Source organism: Gadus macrocephalus, chromosome 21 (genome assembly GCF_031168955.1).
Source record: "Gadus macrocephalus chromosome 21, ASM3116895v1".
In the NCBI taxonomy this organism is placed as follows: Eukaryota; Metazoa; Chordata; class Actinopteri; order Gadiformes; family Gadidae; genus Gadus; species Gadus macrocephalus.
Window position 1 is genome coordinate 6,084,664 of NC_082402.1, and position 12,834 is coordinate 6,097,497.

Consider the following 12,834-nt stretch of genomic DNA (forward strand, 5'->3'; position numbering starts at 1 on the left):
AGCTAAACACACCCACGACCACACTAACACATACACATACACACACACACACACACACACACACACACAGGCACGCACGCACACACACTCACAATCCCACACACGCACACACATTCTCGACAGCAGGGTCGTATTGTCGTGATTACAGACAGGAGTGAGTCAGAAGTTGCTCGGCCAATCAGAAGCCTGGCTGCTGGCCTTTGTCTGGGAACATCCAGACAGAGAACCAACTGTAGTATTACAGTTGTCGTTGTATTTGTCTTTCCATAGAGAAAGCAAGCTGTCTGGAGGAGGTTTTCAGCACCATCTCACAGAACAGAACACCCCGGGCCATAAATATGGATGACTACCTACCCAGTCACATGACCACCTGATTCACCTGGCTCAGGTGTTGAAATTAAAAGTTCCTCTTTGTTTTTTTCTATAAACAGAGCCAATGGGCCAATGTTGTAAAATCGTGTAGTGTGATGCATTGTGATATATTTATAGAGAGAGACCTTCAGAAATTAGAAATACACACAGGCACACACTTGCATGCATGTACACAAACACTCACACACGCATACAAATACTACTACACACAAGTATACATATTTTTTTATGTGTTAGCCATGTGTGTGTGTGTGTGTGTGGTGTCTGTGTGCGTGTGTTTGTGTGTGGGGGAGGGGGATTGTGTGTGTGTGTGTGTGTGTGTGTGTGTGTCCAATCGTTAGGAGAGCTGAGATGGCTTGGAATCAAAGAACAGCCTCCCTTCCTCTCTGTCCACACGGCAACAAAGCTTATACAATTCAGCCTCGGCCAATCAGGAGGCTCGGGAGGTGTCAGGCCGGGAACAGGTCTTCCTCTTCCTCTTTCTCTTTTTTTGTCTTGCCTCTATTTTTGCGACTGTGGTTTATATAAAAAAAAAGAGCGAAATACATGTGAAGCAAGAGAGACCGGGACATGGGCGAAGGGTTTCGGCGTTAGGCTTGTGGTTGAGTAAATTGGGGCACATAGAGTTTCTCACCGTAAACGCATCATGTTGTTAACAACGAAGCGATACAGAAAGCCCTCGGAAGTGGTTGGAAGTGGAACGCACAGCAGGTTTATGAAACATCATCCCTCACTGCAGCTGAGATAAGGTGCAGCGGATGAAAGTTTGCCAGACGCTAGTCTGCAGCCAATGCGTGTTAGCATTGGGGCACATAGGGCCGTCTAGAAGTGGAACCGCGCCATACGCTCTTTGCATCGGTACATGGTCGGGCTGGTGCTCCCCGATGGGCATTAACCGGCGTAACCGTTCGTTGAAAACTATATAATTGACGATTAAAACAACAGAGACCGCTAATGGGAGAAGGTACCCAGTGCAGGTCTAACCCCCCGTCCCCTCACAGCGCGAGTCTCTGTTGCCGCTTTCACACCAAAAAGAACCGAGAGCCAGTTCCGGGCTGGTGCTAGGGCCAGTTCCAAACTGGTTCCAGCCTTACCCCAGTTAAGAACCGGTTGGTTTCACACCGGCGAGAGCCAGCCACGGAGCCGGCGAGAGCAACGTCATGACGTCACTGCAAACGTTTGCTTACGTCTCCGCTTTACCAGCAACCCTCGCAGTTTCAAACAACAAGAACAATGGTGGAACTTTTTCTGGACCTCGGCAGAAGACCAAAATCCAAGGAGACAGGTTGTCTCCTCCACGGTCCACTGTGATTTTGTCTTAGCGTCCATCGTTCACTTCGGTGATTTAAAAATGCCGCCCTTCGTTGGTCTTCCTGGGATAACCCCGCCCCCTGCCCCCTGCGTAAAAGCGTTCTAGCCCAGCTCTAAAGTGGGGCCAGAGTTGAACCGGTTTTTAGGGGCCGGAGCCGGTTCTTTGGCGGTGTGAAACCAAAGCCCTGGCCCTAGCTCCGAACTGGCCCGGAACCGGCCCCGATTTTGCGGCGGTGTGAAAGGGGCACGAGTGTCAAGTAGAGACTCTACTTGCTTGGTGATGCCTCGCAGCCCAGGGCGCCGTCGTAGAAAAAGTCCCCCCGGGCAGAAAATTATCAGCCCGTCACAATGGATTTACTGTGTGTCAGTGAGTCAGAAATAGAGGAGATCACGTCAGGTGACACAGTGTCACCTGACGTGATCTCCTCTATTTGGTGCATGTGGGTGCTTTTGTGGGTGTGTGCGCGTCACCACAAGGGTGTTTTTTGTGTTCATCTGTAGGAGTGGGTGAGTGTTTGTGTGGATACCTGTGCCCTGTGTGTCTGTGTAGGCTCGCGTGCGTGCGTGTGCACGATTGCGTGCTTATATACGTGTGCAGGTATGTGTGTGCGACTGTGCGTGCATGCATGGGTGTGAGAAGCGATTGTTTGAAGAGCTCTGGGCTCTGAGTTGGAATGTATGAAGAACGATAATTACTATTTACAGCCCCTTGTCTGACCTGAAAATTAGCAAATTACTTATCTGTGTCCTTTTTGAAAGGACATGATGGGTTCAAACAAATATTTTTTATCGCAACATGCAAATCTATCCAGGTTTTACGATATTTAAGTAATAAATTATAAATCTATTTTTCGTCTATCTTTAATCTATTAATCTATCTCTCTATATACATTTTCCCTCTCTCTCTCTCTCTCTCTCTCTCTGTCTATCTATCCAAGTAGTACAGTATCTAGCAGGACTCGGGATGACTGCATGATATCAGTCATCCCGTAGCGCTGACTGACTAAAGCTTTCATGCTGTGTACACATATATAAGTATTTATATTCGCTTGTATTTTTAGCTCAGATTCCGTGAGAGGCACCTCATCTGTTGGGCTTGCTAATCTAAGGCAGACACTCAAACCATCATAGCACGGCATCTTTTTCCCACGACCCCTTGTCCTGAGCAGTTGTCCAGCGATGGTCGCAACAGGTGGATGTCTACAACGCATTCCTTCTCACTGTGATTGGACGGTGAGTCAACATGAGGAACATCAAGGAAGTGGACTGGCCATCCACTTCCTTGATTCCCCTTTTCTTTCCTTCCTCCCTTGACCCCCCCCCCCACACCCACACAAACACACACACTCACTCACTCACATGCACGCACACATACACGGACACACACATACATCCACCCCCACACACACACATACACGTGCAAAAATACACACTCACACATACAGACACACACACACACAGGCACCCCCACACGTATCCACAAAATATACACAGACACAGACACACACACACACACACACACACACACACACACACACACACACACACACACACACACACACACACACACACACACACACACACACACACACACACACACGTGGAAGATGGTTCCTAAGGGTGCTTCTGGGCTGGTGGGGGTGGGGGTGGTGGTGGTGTGTGTGTGGGGGGGGGGCGGGGGGGGGGACGTGCCTGACATACCTGCTGCACGAGGGTTTACTCTACGGTGCAAGGCGTGCCAGAAGCCATGCACTGGGGGCAGCTGCTCGCTATGCACCCGTGTGATTACCCCCCCCCCCACCCCCCCCCCCCCCCGGGCAGCATACCCCAACACCCAAACCCTGACACTCACACGCCCCCCCCCCCCACCCATGGGAGAGATACCGGTGTCAGTAACAGCAGGGAATGTGCACCCATCTGCGAGTGTTTCCTAAGGGGTGTTTGTGTCAGTGTGTGTGTGTGTGTGTGTGCGCGCACGCGTGTGTATGTGTGTTTAACGACACGCGGACCATACCGAAGCATGCTTGCCTCAGCATAAGCATGGGTCTGTGCAATGCTAACAATGGAATGCACTGTATGTATGTGTGTGTGTCGATGTGTATGTGTGTGTGTGTGTGTGTGTGTGTGTGTGTGTGTGTGTGTGTGTGTGTGTGTGTGTGTGTGTGTGTGTGTGTGTGAACGTGAGTGCACATGACTCGGGTCGTGCATCGCCACAGTAGCCAAACATGGAGCTCTCGGGCCCTCTGGCCGGGGCCTCTATCGGGGCCCGAGGGGTCAGCATTAAGGACAGCGTGGAGCAGTCAACACACAGCCAGGGCCCCCCAGAGGGAAAACAAACACTGGCCAAGGACTCTCCACTGTGTGGGGGGGGGGGGTTGCTTGTGTCATGCCCATGTGTGCTCTCTCTCTCTCTCTCTCTCTCTCTCTCTCTCTCTCTCTCTCTCTCTCTCTCTCTCTCTCTCTCTCTCTCTCTCTCTCTCTCTCTCTCTCTCTCTCTCTCTCTCTCTCTCTCTCTCTCTCTCTCTCTCTCTCTCTCTCTCTCTCTCTCTCTCTCTCTCTCTCTCTCTCTCTCTCTCTCTCTCTCTCTACACACAACAACACTGTCACCAGGACACTCTGCTCTTTTACTGCAGATAGAATTTATTGGATATCAACAAAGAAATGTTAATAACATCTTCAGGTTACACAATCCGTGTGTGTTTATGCACACACGCATGTGTGCGTGTGTGTACCTGTTTGAAGAGAGATTCTGAACTATGTGTGTGTACTCGACTTCACCCCACGACAGCCCAGAGCAGAATCCAATAAGAAAGAGGAGCAACTTGACCCAGCGAGGTCTGCTTGAGTCAGCATGCAGGGCCAGGGACAACGTGTTCCTCTCTGCCCTGGTCGCTGCGCTGCGGAGCAAGTCATCTAAATCCAATTAGGGTAATGGAATGACCTTCAACGTCCTCCTAGATTTCGGACAACAAAACCAGTCTCTATTTTGAATGCTGAATTGCATTGCGGAGCGGCGTAAATGTGACAGCTTTAAATGCGTGTGCATGTGGGAGTATGCATGAGACAGTATTCGCATTCTACCGGCTAAATGTTTTTGGTCAAGGGTGTGAGTGTGAGTTTATGTGTGTGTGTGTGTGTGTGTGTGTAGTTCGTCAGCCACCCAGCTGTCCCTGTCCCTGTGTCTTACTGTGAGTGACTTCAGAGGGAATCAAACTAGCCACTCTGACACTGATCATGCAGAGAGAGAGAGAGAGAGAGAGAGAGAGCGAGAGAGAGAGCGAGAGAGAGAGAGAGAGAGAGAGAGCAAGACAAAGAGTGAGAAAAAGAGTGTGTGAGAGAGCGAGAGGGAGAGTGAGAGAGGAAGAGAGACAGTGTGAGAGAGAGAAAGAGAGAGAGCAAGAGAAAGAGAGAGTGAGAAAAAGAGAGAGAGTGAGTGTGAGGGAGAGGGAGTGTGAAGTGCATGTGAGCAAAACCCCGGCACACCGGCATTGACAACGACACCCCATTCAGCACGTGGTCGTCACGGCGATCAAGCCTTGGTAAACGGCCAAGGCAACAGGGAAATGTTTAGTCCTCACATGATGTCAGATATAATTGAGGCTCACGCACACACGTTATGAATATGATGTTTTTGCCTTGCTCTGTAAACAAAATATGTCATCTGCATGCCTATCTGACTGTCTCATCCATTTGTCCCGCTGTCTGTCTCTATATCTCTTTCTATCTCGTCTTTCGGCCGAACATTGTCTGTCTGCCTTTTTGTCTCTATCTATCTATCTATCTATCTATCTATCTATCTGTCTGTGTCTGTCTTTCAATTTGTAGCCATCTATCTATCTATCCATCTACTGTATATGCCTGTCTATCAACCTGTCTGCCATTTTGTCTGTCTGATTTAATCTCTGCACACTACGAACTACGGCAGTAGCAACTTATGAGTGTTGTTGTTTTGTCTAGTCATGCAAAGCATTGGAAGGCAAATGAGCGATTGGATGCTCCCTGTCACCCCTCTGGCTGTCCGTCATTTGGTTAGCCTCCCACTAGGTAGGACCGCCTGAAGTAAGGTACAGTTGTTAAAAGCCCCAAACTCACCGTTAACAAGGCTATGGACCACAACATGCGTCATCGCTGCGGGCGCTTAATTTACATGCGACATGCTGGGTCACTGAACAAAGGTACACTTTCTTTGTCAGCAGAAAGCTGACACCTGTCAAGTCAATGCACATTCAGGAAATACTGGTTAAAAAAAGAACGACCAAGTGCTAAACATTAAACAGCTAGGGCCGACCGAGTCATCTGATTGGACGAGAACTGGGGATTTCAACCACTTACCCAGTTTCACTCCAAATTCCAATTGTTGAGTACCCGTTAATTAACTTAACGAGCCTCAGCTGTGAACACACCGTTAAATCAACATTGCCAACCAAGAAGTGTCAACAGGTTCATGTTTCACTTGTGGCCCAGTGTATGTAAAGACACTGATACATGCTCATGATACATGCCTACCAAAGTATCAAAGCTAAAAAAACAAAAACAGTCAAATGTTTGTGTGTGGCTTGGCAACAGTCCATCCAGGTACAGTTGCGAAATTATTTGCGTTGGCAAGGTGACCAAATAAACTAAATTAAATCAACAAACAAATCATTATGTCTTCATCGCAAACTGGTGTTGACTCAATAACGGTTATATGACAGTTGTATGACTTTTGGTTGAAATCCATATTGCCATGATCTCCTCTCTCAGGCTACGTTTACATAATGACGGTCTGAACAGAAGACGCAAAAGTTGCGTTGCGTCTTCACATTTTATTTCCGCGTTTAGACAAGCGTTTTTGGGAGGAAATCTGCGGCATACGGTGACGCAAAAGTGTGTGGAATTCGATTGGGTATGCATGTCAGGCGGCTAGGTGGTGCTGTGATACACTATCACACAACACCGCCATGTCCGAGCGCAGGCGTAGAATCTTCCTTCTTCTCTTATCTGTGCTGTGAAAACCAAAACATAATTACAGATCCTTCTCTGTTCAGAAATAGTATCTGTACATATCCTGTACATTTCGTGGAAAGACTCCTGTAAGTTTATTAGAGCTGCCAGAGCAGCTTGACGGTCCGACGCATGGAAATAATCCAACATGTTTGTTTATTTCCCTGTACTGGGGCATGTATGTGACGTAAACGCGTACGCGACGTGAGCAGATCTGAGCAGAGCTTTGCGTCTTGGCAGTGTAGACGGAAACGCTATGGCGGAGGAGCGTATTCAAGTTTTCCACTCTGGGAGGGTAGTTTAGTTTTTTTTCGTTTTTAAGTCCCAAAAAGCCGTCACCGTCTAAACGAAAGGCACTTCCGATAAAATATTTTGTTGCTTTTACCCGCAAGCGTCCTCGTGTAAACGGGGCCTCAGTCATCCTATTCTCTCCTCAGTCATCTCATTTCACCTAAGCCCCCAGTGTTTTTCCACGGGCCCCTCCTTCTCCTCACCTGCCTGTCGGCCACTCTCCACTCATCAACCCAACTCTCCTCCCCTGCTTGCGCTCAGCTGCCTCCGACCACTGATCAACCCGGTATATAGACTCCCCCCTCAGTTCACTCAGTGCCAGATTGTCCTATGTCTTTAGTACTAGTCTCTCCAGCTGTTTCCAGACTGATTCCCCGTCATCGACCCTGTCTGTCCCCGACCTGCCTGCTCTGTCTCTGTCCCGGGGATCGAACCTGTCTGTCCCCGACCTGCCTGCTCTGTCTCTGTCCCGGGGATCGACCCTGCCTTCCGCCCCCCCGACAACGGATCCTGCCTGTCTTCTGTCTGCTCCTATCAGTAAATAAAATACATTACTGACTGTCTGCCTACATGTGCTGCATTTGGGTCCTCTCCTGATCCATTACACATGTGGCATTAGAGGGTGTTCTGTAACAACTGAACATCGCCAGTGATCGTCTTCAGGCGTTCGAGGCCTGCAGACTCGAGCCAACGTCCAAGTCCAAGCCGGTCTGAGGTTCAGTGTGCCCCTATGGCTGGGAGTCCCAAATAATCTCCTTGCCTCCTCTCCCCTTCTTCCTTTTAACTTTTCCTGGTTTTAACTCACTATTTTTAATCCTATTCTTTATTTTAGAGATTTTTATTTTTTTTATTTCCTGTATATTTTTACTTACATACATTTCTTATTAAATTATTTTATTTTGTGTTCACTCTGTAAAGCGTCTTTGAGTATTTGGAAAAACGCTATATAAGTCTCATGTAATATTATTATTGTAGTCGGGCGGTGGATTGGTCCACTGAGTGGTCCACTGACCACTGAGTGAGTCCTTCCTGTTCCCAAGGTTGGCATTACACAGTGTTTCTGCTGTCCCAAAGGGAAACAAGCAGGCGGCTCGTGAACCCCAGGCCACCTTATTGGCTGTGATTCACGAGGCTACCGCAGGAAATCCATCAGGGGAACATCCTCCACCGATGGCTACACCTAAAACATCCCATTGTGCCGACACTCATGTATTCAAAGTCATAATAACTTCTTAGAAACGGCACTGTGTCCTACTCCGCACATGTATCTTAGCATGTTTGGACAGGGGTTATTACAATAATAAAATGGAAACAGGATCCATTGTGTGCTCGGGTCTCCTGTGGCATCGCGGGCGTCCCTCTCTCCTGGGGTGTCGAGTGATGGGGGAAATCAACAGCTCTGATGAGCTGTTGAGGTACGGGCAGACAATCGGTGAGACTGGCTTAAAGAAAAGCCGGGAAAACAGGGGGAGGGGGTTTGGGGTTCCGTCTTAAAGAACAATGAAACGTTTTTTAGTTTTTTACAAATGAAAAACTTTTAATGGATCCGAACTTCTACGAGGGGTTTTGACAGGTGGAATTACGGAGGTCACCACTTTGAAGCTTGGCAGGGCCAGACGAGAGACCTTGAAGTCTGGTCCTTTCCGATAAAGCTTAGCTAGCTAGCTGTAGGTACCTCAATACAGCGCAATTATGTAGAAAGGAGATGAATACAAACATGGTTGGCATTATATTGTTATTTTCCTGTAAACCCGAAGGTTTCAGCCCAGCACCTCAGCCAGTACATGCCCCCCCCTCTAAATCTACAAATACTAGTGATATTATAATAGTGTGAGCGTTTCCCTCCTCCTTCTCTCCCTTTTAAGATTTCATGGACAAGGCACAGCAAAGATACAGCGCAATTATGTAGAAAGGAGATGAATACACACACTGGTTGGCATTATAATGTTATTTTCCTGTAAACCAGATGGTTTCAGCCCAGCAAATCAGCCAGTACATGCCTCCCCCCCCCACCCCTCTTAATCTACAAATGCTAGTGATATTATAATAGTGTGAGTGTGAGTCAAATCATGTTCCACGTTTAAACAACCTCTTCGCATGACTTCTCCCCACTCGGGTTTGATGCAGGCTAATAGCAGTTTCTTTCAGTTAGCCAATCATCGATGATACAACTTTTTGGAGCAAGACCGAGGGAAGAAATGGGCCACAGACGAAAGGAGACATCTCTAGGTCCAAGGAGAATGCTGCAACTGCCCTTTAATTTAATATTATTCATACAAACAATGTTTATGTCAATTGTATATAGTTGTATATCAAACTACACTACCCTAAAACTACACCTCACCACTATTCTGCCCTATACAACAACACACTACACTACAACAATACCACACTACCCTAAATCTACACAACACCACTATACTAACCTATACGATGATACACTACACTACAACAATACTACACTACAACTTTACTACACTAACCTAAAAGCACACACCAATATATCGCCCTATATTGATACATTACACTAAAACATTACCACACTACCACTATACAACAACTATACTACTACACTACCCTAAAACGACACAACACGTGTGTGTGTGTGTGTGTGTGTGTGTGTGTGTGTGTGTGTGTGTGTGTGTGTGTGTGTGTGTGTGTGTGTGTGTGTGTGTGTGTGTGTGTGTGTGTGTGTGTGTGTGTGTGTGTGTGTGTAAGACACACGTAAGGCATGATACCAACATAGGTTTGCAGAGGACTACATACAGTACAATATGCACACTGAAGGCCTGATGCCACCATAGGTTTGCAGAGGACTATATACAGTGTGTACACTGAATAGGTTTGCAAAGGACTATATACAATATGAACACTGAAGGCCTGAAGCAACCATAGGTTTGCAGAGAACTATTTACAGTATGTTGTACACTGAATAGGTTTACAGAGGACTATATACAATATGCACACTGAAGGCCTGATGCCACCATGTTTGCAGAGAGCTATATACAGTATGTACTGAATAGCTTTGCAGAGGACTATATACAATAATGCACAATGAAGGCCTGGTCCCACCATAGGTTTGCAGAGAACTATATACAGTACACTTGAAAGGGGTGGGGGGAGGTTGTGAGGGTCTGCAACCAGTGTCCATCTCAAGGGAAATACATATAGGCTAGTGGAATAAATAGAAGTTGCTTACCTCTAGCATGGCTAGCTTCACAGTTGTTCATATGCACTCTTGCTCGCTTGTGTTTTTTTCTGTCAACCCTGTCTGTGTCCACGAACTATCACTCGCACTTGTTTTAAAAAGTATACAAGGAAAGCAAAAAAATTGCATTGGCATACCCACAGCTAGTTAGCCAAGCCTGAACCAAACTCTGGAAAAACTTCTCTTGTAGGCTCTATCCTTTTCTCTTGCTTGTTGGGTCATGTTCACTTCTGGCTTTTCTGCTCCGATTTCTTTTACTTGCAATTTTTCTGCAAATGTTCTTCTTTCGAAGGGATTCATAAGCAAAGACTTAACAGAATTTGGGGCTAGCTGAACTCACAGGGAAACAGTGGTAGCAGTACTCAAAAAAGTCGCCATCTCGCTGATCTCTGAGGTAATAGCAAATCCCCGGTTACGCGCAGTGGACGGTGCACTGCGCTTGGGGGTATATCTTGAGCGCCCCAAAGCCATACAATTCGACGACGCTGATTGGCGAAATTATGTACTTTTCTGCCTAGCAACGGGGGAACCATTGGCTAATAATTCAGGCATGTGGGGCTGAGCGAAAAGCGCCCCACGGAAGACATCTACTTCACCAAGATGAACGTTGAACATGTCAGTGAATGAAGATTTAATCATGGGGGATTCTAAAGATATTCTAAAGTAAATGCATTATTCGAATGCAATTAAAATAGATTAATTCTCAAAATGAGAAGATTATTAAAAAAAATATATATAAATATATTTAAAAAAGAAAAGATGGCCGGTCGGCGGGAGGGCGGCGCCCCAGCGCCCTCTATATGCGATTTCTGTGACTGTATGGTGCGTCTGTCGCACACGTCATCGCAAGCATACATGACGCGTTCACAAGACACAATACTGACCATAAAGTTTGGTGCGATCAAATTTGATGATCATGATGATGTTTGAGATGAGACTGTCGGACCTAGACTGCAATATCCCACACAGTGTGGGATATTGATATAACTTGTGTATGATTCCCTTGATTAATGTATCTGCACTTTTAATCTTGCTGAATTCTACAAGTCAAATAAATTAAGTTAAAACTTAGTTCCCCGGCTCCATTCGTCTTTGTAAGGAAATGTTCTTTTTTGTCGTTATTATTTTGTCAGCACCAGAATGCTTTGTTTTTATATGAAAATCACAAAAAAATCTTCGGGGGGATGATGCCCCCAGACCCCCCTACAGAGGTTTGGTTTACAAACTTTCAGCCCCCCCTAAAATAAAATTCACCATCCCCCACTGCCCACACCTATGATATCACTCTTTCGATAAATTTTTCTGCCGCCCTCTTATCAGTAGTAAAATTATCCGTTCTTCCTCTACCAGTGACTCCATGTTGTTTAATTACATGAGCATGCAATACTCATGCTTTTGCACGATTTCCGGATCTGATGTGACTGTGGTCTGCCCTAAGTGGAGACTTCCAGCATCTTACGTTTTGGCCGCATAATGGTTCAGCAAGTCTGCACACAGGACACAGCAGGTCGCAGCAGGTCGCATACGCTTGGTCTCACAGCAAGTCTAATCCAGCCCTTAGCCAGCGTTTTGTGCACGAGTCTGTTTAACTGTCGGCGATGTGCGTTCTGAGAGTCGCAGGCGGGACGCGCCGAATTAATTACGTCACTGTGTTCACTGATACTGCCCCGCTGCCAGAAGTTTCTGGATGTGTGTGTGTGTGTGCGTGTGCGTGTGTGTGTGTGAACCTCAGGCCCCTGAGGTCCTCTGGGGTCTTGCATTGAGCTGTGTGAGAGAGCAAGCGAATGAGAAGAGGAAGTGAGGAATGGGATGACACCAGCCGTGGAGGGGGAGGGAGCGATTGAGGAGAATACATTTGGTCTACCATTCCACTGCATTCAATGTAAAGTCCCCACGCCAGCCTGTTCCTCCACCAGCTCCCACAACCCCCCTTTCCTACGTCACAAGCACCTCCCCTACATCCACCTCCACCACCACCACCACTACCTCCACCACATCCACCACCACCTCCCCTACATCCACCTCCACCACCACCACCTCCACCACCACCTCCACCACCACCACCTCCACCACATCCAACTCCACCCCCAACAACTCCCCTACATCCACCTCCACCCCCATCAGCTCCACAAACTCTTCCTCCACCAGCTCCCACACCACCTCCTACTATACAGCCAAAGTCAGACGCATGCAAAAGACCTGGGTGTGAGCAGGCATGGGTCATCTGTTTATAGACGGCCCTGGGTGAATACCGATCTGTGAGGGTGGGAGGAGTCACCCTATCCCCCCCTGGGATTATGTGTGTGTGTGTGTGTGTGTGTGTGTGTGTGTGTTTATGGGCACACCTGGTGTGCGCTCACCCTTCACTCTCTTCTTCTTTGGACAAACAGGAAGTGGGTTTCCTGGGCGTTTCCTGTGGTAATCGTGTGCCATCTCTGATACTGCCATCGTATCTCTGCACACCAGATTCAGCCCTCAGTCCTGTTAGCATGCAGCTAGGTTACGAGCTCACCAGCCCGGAGGCATAACGTTTGTGCTGGATAGATCAGTCTACCAGCCTACCCAGTGGACTGTAGCAAATGTTGCTCATCTATCCGTCACACATCTAGGTGGACACGACCACTTGGCTTGTAACGGCTAATCACACTCACACTTGGTGGTATAAGATG